Source organism: Capricornis sumatraensis, chromosome 1 (genome assembly GCF_032405125.1).
Source record: "Capricornis sumatraensis isolate serow.1 chromosome 1, serow.2, whole genome shotgun sequence".
Lineage (NCBI taxonomy): Eukaryota > Metazoa > Chordata > Mammalia > Artiodactyla > Bovidae > Capricornis > Capricornis sumatraensis.
The window spans coordinates 242552114-242570991 of NC_091069.1; the positions used below are offsets into that span (position 1 = coordinate 242552114).

An 18878-nucleotide genomic window follows, 5' to 3' on the forward strand; every position below is an offset into this window, starting at 1 on the left:
ATTCCATCACCTCTACTAACTTTGTTCGTAGTGATGCTTCCTAAGGCCCACTTTACTTCACTCTTCAGGAGGTCTGACTCTAGGTGAGTAATTGTGATCATCTGGTCATTAGGTTTGGTTTTTTTTTTTTTTTTTTTAACCTTTCAAATCCACTTTTGTTTTCCTTTTTCCTCCTCACATACAAAACTTTTCCACAAGCTGATTTTCTTGCAGGTATAAAGTCATTTGATTTTGGTCAGACACCATTTTATCCCCTAAAACTTTGCTAGCATCAAAATATGACAGTTAACCAGTGTTAAATCTATAAAATATTTACATAACACAGCACATTAAGCTTTAGACACTTGGAAACTAAACCACATAAAAATTGGACAAGATTCCCAACCTACATGTTTAGAATAAGGTGTTCACAGTTGCTATCTGGTGACTGTACATGGTTCAAGAGGCAACAGAGGCAACACACAGGTACTTGGAAGGACTTGGACCACTATCATCAGGAAGCACATTATGTTACCGCAGTGTCATGTCCCACTCCACCTTTCTCCAAGGTGGTCTCATAACTCTGGAATGACAGGTTCGGCTGATACAAAATGAAGACAGACAACACAACGTTTACTCCATGGAGACATCCTATCTCCTACTATGCATGCATGGTGATCTTGAATGTAACTCATCCTAAAAACTTGTCATGGTCATTCTGGGCTTTTAGGTTGGGTGATCCATCAATTTTGCACTCAACCATTGCTTCTTTTACATCAGCATCACTACCAAAGCTGAGCTGGATGGCAACTAGTGGCTGCAGGTAGCTCCCATGCAGTATTTTTTTCCTACAATATGGAAAATATTTTAAATCTATCTTTCCATTGGGAGGATAAGCTGATAGAACTGGTGTGCTTTCACTCTTTGCAATACCGTCTATCCTTGGTTCTCCTTGAGGTCATAATCCAATTGTTCTGTTAATTTTCATAAGAACATAGGGTTTCCTGCTTGGTAGCCAAACGTGGGATCATCCACATCACTGCATGTTTCAAATAAGGCAAGAGGAAAGTGACATGCTGTGTATTCTGGAAACTTCTGCTCAAAAAAGGTTCCAGTCTGTGAGATTGCTCTATCCTTCTAAGCCATATGGCTTTAGAAATTTCTTTTTTTTTTTTGTTATTATTTATTTATTTTATTTTGCTTTACAATACTGTATTGATTTTGCCATACATTGACATGAATCTGCCACGGGTGTACATGAGTTCCCAATCCTGAACCCCCCTCCCACCTCTCTCCCCATATCACCCCTCTGGGTCATCCCAGTGCACCAGCCCCAAGCATCCTGTATCCTGTATCGAACCTAGACTGGCGATTCGTTTCTTACATGGTAGTATACATGTTTCAATGCCATTCTCCCAAATCATTCCACCCTCTCCCTCTCCCACAGAGTCCAAAAGTCCATTCTATACATCTGTGTCTCTTTTGCTGTCTCGCATACACGGTTATCATTACCATCTTTCTAAATTCCATATATATGTGTTAGTATACTGTATTGGTGTTTTTCTTTCTGGCTTACTTCACTCTGTATAGTTGGCTCCAGTTTCATACACCTCATTAGAATGGATTCAAATATATTCTTTTTAATGTCTGAGTAATACTCCATTGTGTATATGTACCACAGCTTTCTTATCCATTAGTCTGCTGATGGACATCTAGGTTGCTTCCTTGTCCTGGCTATTATAAACAGTGCTGCGATGAACATTGGAGTACACGTGTCTCTTTCAATTCTGGTTTCCTCAGTGTGTATGCCCAGCAGTTGGATTGCTGGGTCATAAGGCAGTTCTATTGCCAGTTTTTAAAGGAATCGCCACACTGTTCTCCATAGTGGCTGTCCTAGTTTACATTCCCACCAACAGTGTCAGAGGGTTCCCTTTTCTCCACACCCTCTCCAGCATTTATTACTTGTAGACTTTTGGATCACAGCCATTCTGACTGGTGTGAAATGGTATCTCATTGTGGTCTTGATTTGTATTTCTCTGATAATGAGTAATGTTGAGCATCTTTCATGTGTTTATTAGTCATCTGTATGTCTTCTTTGGAGAAATGTCTATTTAGTTCTTTGGCACATTTTTTGATTGGGTCGTTTATTTTTCTGGAATTGAGCTGCATAAGTTGCTTGTATATTTTTGAGATTAGTTGTTTGTCAGTTGCTTCATTTGCTATTATTTTCTTCCATTCAGAAGGCTGTCTTTTCACCTTGCTTATATTTTCCTTTGTTGTGCAGAAGCTTTTAATTTTAATTAAATCCCATTTGTTTATTTTTGCTTTTATTTCCAGTATTCTGGGAGGTGGGTCATAGAGGATTCTGCTGTGATTTATGTCAGAGACTGTTTTGCCTATGTTCTCCTCTACAGTTTTATAGTTTCTGGTCTTACATTTAGATCTTTAATCTATTTGAGTTTATTTTTGTGTATGGTGTTATAAAGTGTTCTAGTTTCATTCTTTACAAGTGGTTGACCAGTTTTCCCAGCACTACTTGTTAAAGAGATTGTCTTTTCTCCATTGTATATTCTTGCCTCCTTTGTCAAAGATAAGGTGTCCATAGGTATGTGGATTTATCTCTGGGCTTTCTATTTTGTTCCATTGATCTATATTTCTGTCTTTGTGCCAGTACCATACTGTCTTGATGACTGTGGCTTTGTAGTAGAGCCTGAAGTCAGGCAGGTTGATTCCTTCAGTTCCATTCTTCTTTCTCAAGATTGCTTTGGTTATTTGAGGTTTGGCTGAATGGATACAAAAACAAGACTCCTATATATGTTGTCTACAAGAGACTCACCTCAAAACAAGGGACACATACAGACTGAAAGTGAAGGGCTGGAAAAAGATATTCTATGCAAATAGAGACCAAAAGAAAGCAGGAGTAGCAATACTCATATCAGATAAAATAGACTTTAAAACCAAGGCTGTGAAAAGAGACAAAGAAGGCCACTACATAATGATCAGAGGATCAATCCAAGAAGAAGATATAGCAATTATAAATATATATGCATGCACCCAACATAGGAGCACTGCTATATGTAAGACAAATGCTAACAAGTATGAAAGGGGAAATTAACAATAACACAATAATAGTGGGAGACTTTACCCCATTCACACCTATGGACAGATCAACTAAACAAAATTAACAAAGAAACACAAACTTTAAATGATACAATAGACCAATTAGACCTAATTGATATCTATAGGACATTTCACCCCCAAACAATGAATTTCACCTTTTTCTCAAGTGCTCATGGAACCATCTCCAGGATAGATCACATCCTGGGCCATAAATCTAGCCTTGATAAATTCAAAAAAATTAAAATCATTCCAAGCATCTTTTCTGACCGTAATGCATTAAGATTAGACCTCAATTACAGGAGAAAAACTATTAAAAGCTCCAGCATATGGAGGCTGAACAACACGCTTCTGAATAACCAACAAATCACAGAAGAAATCAAAAAAGAAATCAAAATATGCATAGAAACAAATGAAAATGAAAACACAACAACCCCAAACCTGTGGGACACTATAAAAGCAGTGCTAAGGGGAAAGTTCATAGCAATACAGGCATACCTCAAGAAACAAGAAAAAAGTCAAAGAAATAACCTAACTCTACACCTAAAGCAACTAGAAATTTCTTAAGGTGATCAATGTACCCTTGATAGGATTCTGAATCAGACAGGTTGAATAAAAAATCCAATGCCAACACTGGTTTGGGAAAACCTGTAAGTCCTGGACTAGGAATCTGGTCATGATATTTTGGAACCTCATCGTTAAGAGTCTGAAGCATGGTCCACGTTGTGAATGAAAAGAGTGCAGCCAGGAACCCATAACAGACTAGGTGGAAGAGTACGATCAAACTCGATGGATGTGAGTCTGAGTGAACTCCGGGAGATGGTGATGGACAGGGAGGCCTGGCGTGCTGCGATTCATGGGGTCGCAAAGAGTCGGACACGACTGAGCGACTGAACCGAACTAGTTGTTTGGGGTTTGATTTTGTAGATCTTTTTCTTCTCTTGCATTTCTTGACTATATAAGTCCCTTTAACATTTGTTGTAAAGCTGGTTTAGTGGTACTAAATTCTCTTAACTTTTGCTTGGCTGTAAAGCTTTTGATTTCTCCATCAATTTGAACGAGATCCTTGCCAGGTAGAGTAATCTTTGTTTTAGATTTTTCCCTTTCAGTACTTTAAATATATCCTGCCATTCTCTTCTGGCCTGCAGATTCTGCTGAAAGATTAGCTGTTAAATGTATGGGGTTTCTCTTGTAGGTTACTTGTTGCCTTTCTTTGCTGCTTTTAATATTCTTTTTTATGTTTAGTATCTTTAGTTTGATTAGTATGTGTCTTGGTGTATTTCCCTTTGGGTTTATCCTATATGAGACTCTTTGCACTTCTTGGACTTGACTGACTCTTTCCTTTCCCATATTGGGTAAATTTTCAACTATAATCTCCTCAATAATTTTCTCATGTCTTTTCTTTTTCTCTTCTTCTTCTGGGTCCCCTATAATTCGAATGCTGGTGCATTTAATATTGTCCTAGAGGTCTCTGAGATTATCCTTAGTTCTTTCCATTGTTTTTACTTTATTCTGCTCTTCAGAAGTTATTTCCACCATTTCATCATCCATCTCACTTATCCATTCTTCTGCCTCAGATATTCTGTTACTGACTCTTTCTAGAGTATTTTAAATTTCAGTAATTTTGTTGTTTGTCGCTGTATATTTATTCTTTATTTCCTCTAGGTCTTTGTGAATTGATTCTTGCATTTTCTCCATTCTATTTTCAAGGTTTTGGATCAACTTTACTGTCATTATTCTGAATTCTTTTTCTGGTAGTTTGCCTATTTCCTCTTCATTTATTTGGATTTGTGTGTGTAGGTTGTTCCTTAATTTGAACAGTATTTCTTTGCCTTTTTATATTTTCTTTTAACTTATTATATTTGAGGTGTCCTTTTCCCAGGTTTTGAGGTTGAATTATTTCTTCATTTTGGTTTCTGCCTTCATAAGTTTGGTCCAGTGGTTTGTGTAAGCTTCATGTAGGGTGTGCCTTGTGCTTGTGTTCTGGTAGGAAGAGATGAATTATTTTTCTTCCTCTGACTGTCAGGGCTGAGTCAGGTGGTAATCCTTATGCAAATGATTGGGTTTGTATTTTTCTTTTGTTTGTTGTTTGGATGAGGCATCCTGCACAGGATGCTACTGGCAGTTGGGTGATGCTGGGTCATGTATGCAAGTAGTTGCCTTTGTAGGAGTTCTATTTTATATTCCCTAGGATTAGGAGTTCTCTGGTAGTCTAGGGTCTTGGAGTCAGCACTCCTACTCCAAAGGCTCAGGGCTTGATCTTTGGCCAGGAATGGAGATTCCACAAGTGGTTTATTATGGCATTAAAAGGGATTGAAACAAATACACAAAAATGAGAAACAGGAGATGCATCCCAGACAAATAGCAATTACAAAATCAGACAAATAATAACTAAAATAATGAAATATGCAAGACACATATACACCCATAAGCAAAACCAAAACAGTCCAAAAAATTTAAAAAAAATGAAGTACAATGGATTAACACGGAAAACAAAGGAAACCAAAAATGATACCCATCAGCTAAGAACAAAACTAACTAAAGCACAAACTGGAAAACAAAACTAAAGAAGGTGCCAGCTGGGGAATAAAGCAATAAAAACAAAACTAACAAATATGGTGATAAAAAGAAAGAATAGAAAATCAAAGTTAAATAGAGGTAGACGAAGATTTGCATATATTAAAGATTAACTGCAATGGGAAAAGAACAGTCAGAAAAACAAACAAAGAAATAAATATATAAAAAGGAAAGAAAAGCAAAAACTCCACAGAACAGCAAAAGGCCAATGTAGAGGCAGAAGTATATAGTAGAAATGAAAACTGTGATTGAAAAAAAATTTTCAAAAGCTTAAATAGATTTAATAGTACTAATAAAATCAACAACTATAACAATGAGGGGAGGGAGGGAAAAAAAGTGGAAAAAGAAAAAGAAAGAAAAAATCCAGAAGCAACTATAGGACAAGTAAAAATATAAGAAAAATAAATGTTTTTCTTGAGTCTCTGCTGTCAGCATTCTTTCCCTAGTTGGGAGTACAGTCCACCTTGTCTCCCTACAATGCCCTCCAACACTGGGCTGGTCTCTGGACTTGCTCTGGGGGCAGCTCATACTCTAATCCTGTCCTATTCCTGTGTGTTCTTGCCTACAAGGTCCAAAGCTGTCAGAATTAGTACATTTTCTGGTGGAGTCTTTAGGGTTTTCCATGTAGAGGATCATGTCATCTGCAAACAGTGAGAGTTTTACTTCTTCTTTTCCAATTTGGATTCCTTTTATTTCTTTTTCTGCTCTGATTGCTGTGGCCAAAACTTCCAGAACTATGTTGAATAGTAGCAGTGAAAGTGGGCACCCTTGTCTTGTTCCTGACTTTAGGGGAAATGCTTTCAATTTTTCACCATTGAGGATAATGTTTGCTGTGGGTTTGTCATATATAGCTTTTATTATGTTGAGGTATGTTCCTTCTATTCCTGCTTTCTGGAGAGTTTTTATCATAAATGGATGTTGAATTTTGTCAAAGGCCTTCTCTGCATCTATTGAGATAATCATATGGTTTTTATTTTTCAATTTGTTAATGTGGTGAATTACATTGATTGATTTGCGGATATTGAAGAATCCTTGCATCCCTGGGATAAAGCCCACTTGGTCATGGTGTATGATCTTTTTAATGTGTTGTTGGATTCTGATTGTTAGAATTTTGTTGAGGATGTTTGCATCTATGTTCATCAGTGATATTGGCCTGTAGTTTTCTTTTTTTGTGACATCTTTGTCAGGTTTTGGTATTAGGGTGTTGGTGGCCTCATAGAATGAGTTTGGAAGTTTACCTTCCTCTGCAATTTTCTGGAAGAGTTTGAGTAGGATAGGTGTTAGCTCTTCTCGAAATTTTTGGTAGAATTCAGCTGTGAAGCCGTCTGGACCTGGGCTTTTGTTTGCTGGAAGATTTCTGATTACAGTTTCAATTTCCGTGCTTGTGATGGGTCTGTTAAGATTTTCTATTTCTTCCTGGTTCAGTTTTGGAATATTGTACTTTTCTAAGAATTTGTCCATTTCTTCCACGTTGTCCATTTTATTGGCATACAACTGCTGATAGTAGTCTCTTATGATCCTTTGTATTTCTGTGTTGTCTGTTGTGATCTCTCCATTTTCATTTCTAATTTTATTGATTTGATTTTTTTCTCTTTGCTTCTTGATGAGTCTGGCTAGTGGTTTGTCAATTTTATTTATCCTTTCAAAGAACCAGCTTTTGGCTTTGTTGATTTTTGCTATGGTCTCTTTTGTTTCTTTAGCATTTATTTCTGCCCTAATTTTTAAGATTTCTTTCCTTCTACTGACTCTGGGGTTCTCCAATTCTTCCTTTTCTAGTTGCTTTAGTTGTAGAGTTAAGTTATTTATTTGACTTTTTTCTTGTTTCTTGAGGTATGCCTGTATTGCTATGAACTTTCCTCTTAGCACTGCTTTTATAGTGTCCCACAGGTTTTGGGTTGTTGTGTTTTCATTTTCATTAGTTTCTATGCATATTTTGATTTCTTTTTTGATTTCTTCTGTGATTTGTTGGTTATTCAGAAGTGTGTTGTTCAACCTCCATATGTTGGAATTTTCAATAGTTTTTCTCCTGTAATTGAGATCTAATCTTAATGCATTATGGTCAGAAAAGATGCTTGGAATGATTTCGATTTTTTTGAATTTATCAAGTTTAGATTTATGGCCCAGGATGTGATCTATCCTGGAGAAGGTTCCATGAGCACTTGAAAAAAAGGTGAAATTCATTGTTTTGGGGTGAAATGTCATATAGATATCAATTAGGTCTAATTGATCTAATGTATCATTTAAAGTTTGCGTTTCTTTGTTAATTTTCTGTTTAGTTGATCTGTCCATAGGTGTGAGTGGGGTATTAAAGTCTCCCACTATTATTGTGTTATTGTTAATTTCCCCTTTCATACTTGTTAGCATTTGTCTTACATACTGCGGTGCTCCTATATTGGGTGCATATATATTTATAATTGTTATATCTTCTTCTTGGATTGATCCTTTGATCATTATGTAGTGGCCTTCTTTGTCTCTTTTCACAGCCTTTGTTTTAAAGTCTGTTTTATCAGATATGAGTATTGCCACTCCTGCTTTCTTTTGGTCTCTATTTGCGTGGTATATCTTTTTCCAGCCCTTCACTTTCAGTCTGTATGTGTCCCTTGTTTTGACGTGGGTCTCTTGTAAGCAGCATATAGAGGGGTCTTGTTTTTGTATCCATTCGGCCAGTCTTTGCCTTTTGGTTGGGGCGTTCAACCCATTTATGTTTAAGGTAATTATTGATAAGTATGATCCCGTTACCATTTACTTTATTGTTTTGGGTTCGGGTTTATACACCCATTTCGTGTTTCCTGTCTAGAGAATATCCTTTAGAATTTGTTGGAGAGCTGGTTTGGTGGTGCTGAATTCTCTCAGCTTTTGCTTGTCTGTAAAGCTTTTGATTTCTCCTTCGTATTTGAATGAGATCCTTGCTGGGTACAGTAATCTGGGCTGTAGGTTATTGTCTTTCATCACTTTAAGTATGTCTTGCCATTCCCTCCTGGCCTGAAGAGTTTCTATTGAAAGATCAGCTGTTATCCTTATGGGAGTCCCCTTGTGTGTTATTTGTTGTTTTTCCCTTGCTGCTTTTAATATTTGTTCTTTGTGTTTGACCTTTGTTAATTAATATGTGTCTTGGGGTGTTTCGCCTTGGGTTTATCCTATTTGGAACTCTCCGTGTTTCTTGGACTTGGGTGATTATTTCCTTCCCCATTTTAGGGAAGTTTTCAACTATTATCTCCTCAAGGATTTTCTCATGATCTTTCTTTCTGTCTTCTTCTTCTGGGACTCCTATAATTTGAATGTTGGAGCGTTTCATATTGTCCTGGAGGTCTCTGAGATTGTCCTCGTTTCTTTTAATTCGTTTTTCTTGTTTCTTCTCTGATTCATTTATTTCTACCATTCTATCTTCTATTTCACTAATCCTATCTTCTGCCTCCGTTATTCTGCTATTTGTTGCCTCCAGAGTGTTTCTGATCTCATTTATTGCGTTATTCATTATATTTTGACTCTTTTTTATTTCTTCTAGGTCCTTGTTAAACCTTTCTTGCATCTTCTCAATCCTTGTCTCTAGGCTATTTATCTGTGATTCCATTTTGATTTCAAGATTTTGGGTCATTTTCACTATCAATATTCGGAATTCCTTCTCAGGTAGATTCCCTACTTCTTCCTCTTTTGTTTGGTTTGGTGGGCAACTCTCCTGCTCCTTTACCTGCTGAGTATTCCTCTGTCTCTTCATCTTGGTTATATTGCTGCGTTTGGGGTGGCCTTTTCATATTCTGGTAATTTGTGGAGTTCTCTTTATTATGGAGCTTCCTCACTGTGGGTGGGGTTCTATCAGTGGCTTGTCAAGATTTCCTGGTTAGGGAGGCTTGTGTTGGAGTTCTGGTGGGTGGAGCTGGGTTTCTTCTCTCTGGAGTGCAGTGGAGTGACTAGTAATGGGTTATGAGACATCAAAGATTTTGGAATAATTTTGAGCTGCCTGTATATTGCCAGGACATGGAAACAACCTAGATGTCCATCAGCAGATGAATGGATAAGAAAGCTGTGGTACATATACACAATGGAGTATTACTCAGCCGTTAAAAAGAATTCATTTGAATCAGTTCTGATGAGATGGATGAAACTGGAGCCGATTATACAGAGTGAAGTAAGCCAGAAAGAAAAACACCAATACAGTATACTAACACGTATATATGGAATTTAGAAAGATGGCAATGACGACCCTGTATGCAAGACAGGAAAAAAGACACAGCTGTGTATAACGGACTTTTGGACTCAGAGGGAGAGGGAGAGGGTGGGATGATTTGGGAGAATGGCATTCTATCATGTATACTATCATGTAAGAATTGAATCGCCAGTCTATGTCTGACGCAGGATACAGCATGCTTGGGGCTGGTGCATGGTGATGACCCACAGAGATGTTATGGGGAGGGAGGTGGGAGGGGGGTTCATGTTTGGGAACACATGTAACAATTAAAGATTTTAAAATTTAAAAAAAAAAAGAATTAGTACATTTTCTTTTGTGAGAACTCTCATTGTCTTTTTATATATTCCATAGACACAGAGTCTGCCTAGTTGATCGTGTGGATTTAATCTGCAGCTTATACAGCTGGTGAGAAGGTTTTGGGTCTTCTTCCTTAGCCACACTGCCCGGGTCAAAGGGGCCCTGGCAGCACCAAGTACTTAGGAGAGCCTGTGGTTTGGGCAGCAGGAAATACGGTGCTCTAGAAGGGTATGACAACCCATTCTAGCATTCTTGCCTGGAGAATCCCCTAGAGAAGCCTGGCAGGCCACAGTCCACAGGATCACAAAGAGTTGGACAGGACTGAAATGACCCCATGTGCACATATACAGGACTTTTTCTAGCCTCTGGCAGCTCTGTTCCAGTGGGGATCATGCACAGAGTTGGCACGGTTGCTTGGATCACAGGGACCCTGGCAACACCTGCTAACACAGGAGGGCTGGCGGCTATTGTCACAGGAAATATGGTACTATTAAGGCTTTTTCTAGCCTGTGGCAGCTCTGCCCCAGTGAGAATTGAGCATGAAGGTGATGCAGCTGCTTGGAGGGGGTGGGGGTGAGGGTGCGGTAGGCAGGGATTAGTCCTCTGGAGGCACCAAATGTCCAGCGACACAGACTGCCTCAGCCACAGGAGCTATGGCCCTGTCAGTCTTTTTCTAGCTTCAGGCAACTGGCAATCAGAAGGCCTCTTTGACTGGTCCTCTCCATTGCTCCACCCATTCAGACATTTAGAAGACTCCCCTGGCTGGGTTCCTTCTGTATTATTCAGCACAGCAGGCACATAAAGGCGCCACCGCCCACCCCCACCCCGATGGGGTCCTGCTCTGATGTCAGAGCATCAGGCACTAAAAGGGCTCCACTGACTGGGGTCCTTTTCTGTTGTTCAGACATGTCCGGTGCTTGAAGGGCCAGCCTCTCTATTGTTCAGCTGCTAGTGCTAGTGTGTGGAGAGAGACAGAAGTTATGATGATGGCTCCATCCCCTATGCATGACTCAGCGATAATGCCTGGCCTCCATGCTGCCTGGTTTTCCTCCTCAGGCATTTCCTACCATAATATCCTTTCTCACTTCCCCTTGGGTGCTCTCCCCATAGTCAACAGCAGACCTCGCCCTGGGATTGCTGCACAATCCCTATGCTCCAGTTCCCAGTCACTGTGCCTTCTAGGGGACCCGTGTCCCTCTCTGGGGTACGTATGGCTGTGACAAGGATTGTCTGTGTGATTCTCATTCCATTTAGGCTGTCACAGATCAGCTGCTTCACTCTCAGCCTCAAATGCTTTTTCTCTGTTCTAAACAATTGCCCTGATGTGGGGATCAGACCCTTGCTTCAGTTCCCCTACCCGCTGGGGGCAGGTCCAGGCCTAACTCTCTTTTTCCCCCTACGTCCTTCATCCTACTGAGTTTTGGGTGGTTCTATATATTCTTTCCCAGTGGTCAGGTACTCCTGCTCTCAACTGGTGTTATGCAAGCAATTCTGGGTCTGAGGTATATTCCTGATGTATCTGCAGAGAGAGATGTACTCCACGTCTACCTACTCCTCCTCCATCTTGTTCTCCTGTATTTTGGTGCCTTGAAAAGTCCGTGCTGTCTTCCTGCCAGGGTTTCTCAACCAGGTCTGGGGAGAGAGGGCTGTATTGTCAAGTAATTCTGGAAAGTTTGTGCACTGTTATTCCCCTTTATTATTTCACAATCCAATGTAAGCACATTAAAAACAATAAGAAATCTTTGGCTTAACATCATCTAATCCCAAACTTCTCAAACTTATTTTTGACTCCTGCTCTTCAAAAAATACCTACTGTACTACTACTTTGGGGACCAAGATAGTATGTCACAATCTTGCCTTTGATTCCATAAAAATCTCTGAGAGCTATGGGCTCCCTTCCTTGTGCAAGAGATACCAGTGAGTAAGAGCTAGCTCCAAAGGACTTGCTGTCTTATATCTCTCCCACTCTTTCCCTGGATATTCCCGTACCTCCAACTCTGAAAAGGAATTCCACATTATGTCAACCAGATGAGTATATTTATTCTCAGCCAGTGATACTTGAAATGGGGGAATGATTCTCCAAGCATAGAACTGGCAGAATTGATAGACATAATAATAAACTGGATATAGGGTTGATATAGATTATTTATGTCCCCCAAAATTCATATGTGGAAACCTAATCCCCAATGTGATGGTACTTAGAGGTGGGAAATTCGGAAAGTGATTAGGTCAAGAGGGTAGAATACTCATGAATAAGATCAGTGCCCTTTGAAAAAGGATCTCAGAGAACTCCCTTGACCTTTCCACCACCAGTGAAACGATGATTGTCTTGAGCCTGATTCAAATCTGCCAGTACCTTAATACTGGTATTCCCAGTCTCCAGAACTGTCAGACATAAATTTCCACTGCTTATAAACCAACCATAGATGGACTAAGACAGGTGTGAATGAGAAGATGAAATCAAAGATGACTGCAGTGTTGAGTCCATTCATAAAGAAAGAAAATGGAAAGAGGGGTAGAATATATTATTGTGTTCTCACCATGCCAAGCTCTGTTTTACACTCTGGGAACAGAGAAATGAACAAAGATAATTTTTAGTTTTACCTGTCCAGATTACAGTCCAATGGAATATCTGCTCAGAGTCACCTGAAAAATTCACAAATGGCCTTCAGGCAGACAGAGCCACATGAGCAATACACTTTAAATTGCTCTTACAAATTTACTTCTTGAAAAAGCCTTACAGTTTAACAGTTGTCCCCTTATTAAAGCACTCCCTCTTAATCTACTGTTAAAAATACATGTGCTTTCTGCCCTCAGGAGCCCTGTAAGGCAGCACAAAGAACATGCAATGAACAGAGGGAGGGAATGACCTGTGATTCCTACTTCAGTCTTTTCAGTCACAAAAACAGAAGAGAAAATTCATGAGCAGCATAAGCAACATTTGAATGAGATGCACATATTATCAGCGAGAACCTTCAAGATACAAGACTCTGTGTTGGGCTTTTTATGAATGCTATCTCATTCTCTCTAAGATGCACTTCTTTCAGCCTTGTAAATAATTGAAAACATGCCATAGAGGTCTCTCTGTTCTATCAAGGAGGTAAATATGTGTTTTGCAAATACAAATAAAATTTCAAAAAGAGGCTTACTAATTTTTCTGTGATCGGTTATCCCTAAGATATAGAAAAAACAGAATCAGACCTAATTGCAAACTATAAGAGGTCTATTACAAATACATTCATTCTTTTGTACAACATGAATTCATTCTTGGATTGAATTTTTGGAAATCTATACGTTACACTTACACCAGAGGGAGAAGTTTAACCTGCAGAACATTTTATAGCAGAATGCCAAGTTAAAAGTCTTTTCTCCTGTGACATCAAGCAAGGAGGCCAACCAAGGGTCATTTTTCATTTGTTCTTTTGCTCTTCTATGTTTTACAATTTTTCAACAATGAAAATGGGGCGGGGAGGAGGGACAGGCAAGAAAAGGACAGGACTATGGAATTATTTTAGTGAAGTCTCTTAAAACCCAAAATATAAACAGTTGCAAAAACCAGTTGCTAAAAGTTAATATTGATTTTTTTAATGTGATAAAACAACTACAGCTATGCCTTATCTGACCTCCTTCTGTTCATTTAAGATGAAAGAACACTTCAGGGAGAACTTGAGGCATTCTTCCTTACTGTCAGCATCCCCCATCTCTTCTCAAATCGTGTTGCTGTTGCTGCTGCTGCTGCTAAGTCGCATCAGTCATGTCTGACTCTGTGCGACCCCATAGATGGCAGCCCAACAGGCTCCTCTGTCTCTGGGATTCTCCAGGCAAGAATACTGGAGTGGGTTAGGGTTAATGAAGGTGAATTCATATGTTTGAGTCCATTTGGCCAGTCCCTGGTCTTGATGTAAAACCTTTTGTAATTACAGGGCTTTAAACTATCCATAAGCCTTGACAAGACTGTTTTTCCCAGAAGCAAATTATCTCTTCGATCTCTCCCAAAAGACTCAACTCTGAATATCTGATTCACCATCTTCATGATTAACGGATGGCAAGAAAGAGCCAAGATGTATAAAAACAACAAAGACAACAACAACAACAACAACAAAACAGCCTGCAAAAGATCAGCCGTACAAGCCAGAATCAAAATCAGATGACTTGAAGAGGAAATCTAAAGAGAGTTGAGAGAAATAATAGACTTAGGAGTCAGACAGCCCTGAATTTGAATCCCAGCTTTATCACTTAGAATTAAGTAACTGGCAAGGATTTCTAACCTCTTTGAACCTCAGTCTGTTCATTACTGAAATGAAGTATATTACAAAGTGGCTTTAAGGATTAAGTGAGATGGCATGTATGCACAGACAGAAGCTCAGAAGTTGTATATGGAAAACTTACCCTTGTCTTAGATGGTGATTTGGAAGATTATTTGAAATAGCACATCTAAGACACATATCACAGAGTCTGGCACATGGCAAATGTTCATAATATGACATGATTATTCAATTCAGTTCAGTTCAGTTCAGTTGCTCAGTCGTGTCCGACTCTTTGGACCCCATGAATCACAGCACGCCAGGCCTCCCTGTCCATCACCAACTCCCAGAGTTCACTCAGACTCACGTCCATCGAGTCAGTGGTGCCATCCAGCCAGCTCATCCTCTGTCGTCCCCTCCTCCTCCTGCCCCCAATCCCTCCCAGCATCAGAGTCTTTTCCAGTGAGTCAACTCTTCACATGAGGTGGCCAAAGTACTGGAGTTTCAGCTTTAGCACCATTCCTTATTATTATTCTCATTGAATTCTTATGTCCTTACTCATCTGGAAGTGGGTAAGCTGAGTTACTTCTAACACGAATGCAGATGACCAATTTCAAAACCCTGAGTTACTAAGAAATGAGACTGGGCCAAGTCTAATAAAAGTAGCAAAACATCCAGGGCAGACAGAGAAGAAATATAATCTCTTCATATTTTTGACAATTCTATTGATATGGATCACAGACTAAGGGGAGTATGTAAACAAATGCACCTTGTTACCATGAGACCCAAAGTTGAAGGTCCTTGAGAGGTGACTGAGTCCTACATACTCTAGCACTACAATTGAAGTTTATACCAGAACACTAAAGAGTAAGTAATGCTCAAAATTCTCCAAGCCAGGCTTCAGCAATATGTGAACCATGAAATTCTACATGTTCAAGCTAGTTTTAGAAAAGACAGAGGAACCAGAGATCAAATTGCCAACATCCACTGGATCATGGAGAAAGCAAGAGAGTTCCAGAAAAACATCTGTTTTTGCTTTATTGACTATGCCAAAGCCTTTGACTGTGTGGATCACAATAAACTGTGGAAAATTCTGAAAGAGTAATGATAACCCTGTAAGCGAGACAGCAAAAGAGACACAGATGTATAGAATGGACTTTTGGACTCTGTGGGAGAGGGAGAGGGTGGGATGATTTGGGAGAATGGCATTGAAACACGTATACTATCATGTAAGAAACGAATCGCCAGTCCAGGTTTGATACAGGATACAGGATGCTTGGGGCTGGTGCACTGGGATGACCCAGAGAGATGATATGGGGAGGGTGGTGGGAGGGGGGTTCAGGATTGGGAACTCATGTACACCCGTGGCGGATTCATGTCAATGTATGGCAAAACCAATACAGTATTGTAAAGTAAAAAATAAAATAAAATAAAGAGAAAAAAAAATGAAAGAGATGGGAATACCAGAGCACCTGACCTCCCTCTTGAGAAACCTATATGCAGGTCAAGAAGCAACAGTTAGAACTGGACGTGAAACAACAGACTGGTTCCAAATAGGAAAAGGAGTACATCAAGGCTGTATATTGTCACCCTGCTTATTTAACTAATATGGAGAATACATCATGAGAAACGCTGGACTGGAAGAAACACAACCTGGAATCAAGATTATTGGGAGAAATATCAATAACCTCAGATATGCATATGACACCACCCTTAAGGCAGAAAGTGAAGAGGAGCTAAAAAGTCTCCTGATGAAAGTGAAAGTGGAGAGTGAAAAAGTTGCCTTGAAGCTCAACATTCAGAAAACGAAGATCATGGCATGCGGTCCCATCACTTCATGGGAAATAGATGGGGAAACAGTGGAAACAGTGTCAGACTTTATTTTTCTGGGCTCCCAAATCACTGCAGATGGTGACTGCAGCCATGAAATCAAAAGACGCTTACTCCTTGGAAGGAAAGTTATGCCCAACCTAGATAGCATGTTGAAAAGCAGAGACATTACTTTGCCAACAAAGGTCCATCTAGTCAAGACTATGGTTTTTCCAGTGGTCATGTATGGATGTGAGAGTTGGACTGTGAAGAAAGCTGAGTGCCAAAGAATTGATGCTTTTGAACTGTGGTGTTGGAGAAGACTCTTGAGAGTCCCTTGGAGTGCAAGGACATCCAACCAGTCCATTCTGAAGGAGATCATCCCTGGGATTTCTTTGGAGCAAATGATGCTAAAGCTGAAACTCCAGTACTTTGACCACCTCATGCAAAGAGTTGACTCATTGGAAAAGACTCTGACGCTGGGAGGGATTGGTGGCAGGAGGAAAAGGGGATGACAGAGGGTGAGATGGCTGGATGGCATCACTGACTCGATGGACGCGAGTCTGAGTGAACTCCGGGATTTGGTGATGGACAGGGAGGCCTGGCGTGCTGCGATTCATGGGGTTGCAAAGAGTCGGACACGACTGAGCGATTGAACTGAACTGAACTGAAAGAGTTCTCAATACTAAGAAGCTGTTCACTAGGACCAAATAGAATTGAACAATAGGCATCATCCACATTTTCTCAGAAGAGACGGGATGTAGAGGTTGATAAGAATTTATTCATGCCTTCATTCATTCAAATTTACAACCTGCCTAACTCTGTAACAGAATTCCAGGAGGTGAGGTTTCCTATAGCACAAGGAGGCTGGGGAGTGCAGTCTATCCTGAGGGCCCTTTGAATATAATGAATAATACATATGATATGGTTATTGCTGTTTATACTTTAGAAAATTAAAGTTCTGGAGATGGATGGTCATCATGGCGTCACGAAAATGTCAGCATACTTAATATTGCCAAGATGTAAATTTAAAGTAGTTCAAATGATAAATTTTACATTCTTTATATCACTTTACAATTTAAAAAATTAATATTTATTTTTCCTTTCTTAACTTCAGGTATTGCCTCTAACATTCACATAAGAAAAAAAAATGACACTAAGGCTATAGCCCTCCATCACAAAACAAAACAAATTTTACATGGAAAAATGTCATTTCTCAATTATGTTGAGCATGAAAATTAGCAGGTACTTTTAAAATATGAGTGAAATATTTATCATTCCCTGGCAATGTATGTGTGTGCACTTAGTCATGCAATGATTTCAGTAAATTTAGGTTTTACAAGTCAAGTCAGCCCTCTATAACAGAACAGAGATTATAATGATTGCAGGCTACAGAAAGGACATTGTAGCTGCTGCTCAACTCCTCACCTATACATCAATCACACTTGCAAAATGTACCATTCTCATTAAAAAACTGTAACTTTTAACCAAAGCATTCATATTTTTGTTAATATAAGACAACTAGGGATTTCCATTTAAAAGCACCCAGCGCAAGCAGTGATCCTCTTAGTAGTGTTTGGAAGTGCTAGTAAATAACTTCTATTCACAGACTTACTATAAAAGTTTGCCTACATCACAGAACACAGGCTACACTAAGATTCAGATTCCATGAGTGGAACAGTACACTGAAGGCACACAGTAAGGGCTCAAACATTTCTCCAATAATCACCTACTTACCACTACTCAAGTACATCTCAGAACTATTTTCCTTAACTCTTGTACTTCCTGGTGGCACTGCTTCAAATTCACTGGGCCAAGGCCACATCCCCTCCTCCTTGTTTAGAAAAATTAGGCCAGATTTTAAGGAAACTATATGGCTGAAAAAATGAGAAAGTCATTTTTTAGGTTATTCCCTAAAAAGTTGTCTTTTCCCTCTTAACAGTATGAGGATTTGAAAGGTGGCTTCACATCCATTTGGTTTAACTTCTAGATTTATTGAAGAGCTACACTGTATTTTTCCCTCAGGGATCACTGCCTTATCAAGGCAAAAGGGCTTGTGTAACTCGATGAAGCTATGGGCCATGCCATCTAGGGCCACCCAAGATGGACAGGTCATAGTGGAAATTTCAGACAAAATGTGACCTACTGATGGAGGGAATGGCATACCACTCCTGTATACTAGCCATGAGAACCCAATGAACTGTATAAAAAAGCAAAAAGATCTGACACCGAAAGATGAGCCCCTCAGGTCTAAAGGTGTCCAATATGCTATTAGGGAAGAGCAGAGGACAACTACTAATAGCTCCAGAAAGAATGAAGCAGCTGGGGCGAAGCAGAAATGACCCTCCATTGTGGATGTGTCTGGTGATGAAAGTAAAATCTGATGCTATAAAGAACAGTATTGTGTAGGACCCTGGAATCTTAGATCCATGAATCAAGGTAAACTGGAAGTGGTTAAGCAGGAGATGGCAAATGTAAACATTGACATCTTAGGAATCACTTAACTGAAATGGATGAAAATGGGTGAATTTAATTCAGATGACCATTATATCTGCTACTGTGAGCAAGAATCTCATAGAACAAATGGAGTAGCCCTCATAATCAACAAAAGAGTCTAAAATGTAGTACTTGGATACAACCTTAAAAATGACAGAATGATCTCAGTTTGT

General features: G+C 39.4%; 1 pseudogene; it reads right to left on the minus strand.

The window, feature by feature from the left end:
• Positions 1-640: 640 nt before the first annotated feature.
• Positions 641-11064, minus strand: LOC138076987 (sodium/potassium-transporting ATPase subunit beta-3-like; annotated as a pseudogene).
• Between the last annotated feature and the right edge of the window lie 7814 nt (positions 11065-18878).